The sequence below is a fragment of the Mus caroli genome, chromosome 7 (assembly GCF_900094665.2).
Source record: "Mus caroli chromosome 7, CAROLI_EIJ_v1.1, whole genome shotgun sequence".
In the NCBI taxonomy this organism is placed as follows: Eukaryota; Metazoa; Chordata; class Mammalia; order Rodentia; family Muridae; genus Mus; species Mus caroli.
This window is the reverse complement of record NC_034576.1, coordinates 124,983,877-124,985,420: the sequence shown is the minus strand read 5'-3', so window position 1 is coordinate 124,985,420 and position 1,544 is coordinate 124,983,877.

Below are 1,544 nucleotides of genomic sequence, written 5' to 3'. Positions count from 1 at the left end.
TCAGCCTTGGTTTATGGGAATTTAAACAAAAGAATTATTTCATCTTAAGTGTCTAGTCTTTTAATTCTCTCTCCTCATGTTTTAGCATTTTTATTATCCACATTAAACTTTTAATAGACTTATGCAAATGCAGATGTGCACAAGATGAAGAAAACTCCTCTCAGCCCGTTCCTTAGAGGTAAGCGCTGCAAACATCTGGTCGTCCACTCTGATTTTATTTCTCCGTAAATGGAGACATCACCTCAGCACATTCACTTTCATAGAATGAACTCATGCAGTTCACCCGTTCTTGTTCCCATTACAAACCTCATTTGCCTCCTTTGTTTTCCCCTCTCTAAGGACATGGACTAAAACTCATCACTTTGGGGCAGGCAAGATGGTTCAGCAGGTAAAGGTGCTCAGGTTAAGCTAAGTTCAAGACCCCAGCGCCACGTTGAAGGAAAGAATTGACTTCCACAAGTTGTCCTCTGACCTTTACAGGTGCATGACCACGCGCGCACTCGCGCACGCACACACACACACACTGAAAATCATCGATTCAACTAATGATGGGGGTAGAACCCAGGGCGTCAGACCTGTTAGCTAAGGCTGGACCACTGAGTTCACCCCCAGCTAGGGTTTCAGTAATGACTCCAAATCTTATACTTTGATTATTTGTGCAGTGGTGAGATGGGCTGCCTGCTTGGTTGACATACTTTCTGAGTGGTTTCTCTTTATTTCCTCCCTGCATGGTGATCTGATCTCATTTGGCCCATCAGAGTGAAGCACCTGTCCTAAGAAAGAACAACCCAAGAGGGCTTTTGGGGTTCTAGACAGAGGCCATGGTCTGTAAAATTAAGGCTTATCTGCTTAGCCACAGTTCTCTGTTGTTGGGGGGTTGGGACATGGAGCCTAGAGTAGACTAAGGGTTGGAAGGAAAGTGTAAGAATGAAACAGAGCATGGGCCCTCTGAGACAGGAAGGACCACGCTGTGGGCTGTGTCCCCTGTTATGGTGGGAATTGAAGTGTCCCCTTCAGGCTCACAGCTTGAATGCTTTGTTCTCAGCTGGTGGTGGAGACTATGGACCATTCAGGATGTGGGACCTGGGTGGTGGAAGTAAGTCACTAGCAGTGGGTGTTTGCATGTTATACCTTCCCTGGTTCCTGCTTTGCTCTCTGCCATCTGTCCTTCTGTGATGTGAACCATTTTCCCTATGAGTTCTTGCTGCCATGCTCTCAGCTGCCCTGCCCTGCATCTCAGCCCAGCCTCCAGGTGATTCTGATGCCCCCTTGTCCACAGTATGAAGCCCTGACCTAGTGTAATCTTTCTCAAACAAAGCCTCACGGGACCAAATGACTCAGGCCACAGAGTAAGTCAGTAGCAGAGCTGTGTGGCCTCCCTTCCCCCAGCCTGGAACTTGCTTGCTCAAGGGTGGAGCTTCCTGCTCATTCGTCCTGCCANNCCTACTGCTGGAACCTGCCTTTGCTGCCTGGAGGCACACACGTGTTCGTCCTGCTACTGGACCCTGAGTTACTTGGCGGGATATTGGGTTCCCTCCCCCTTC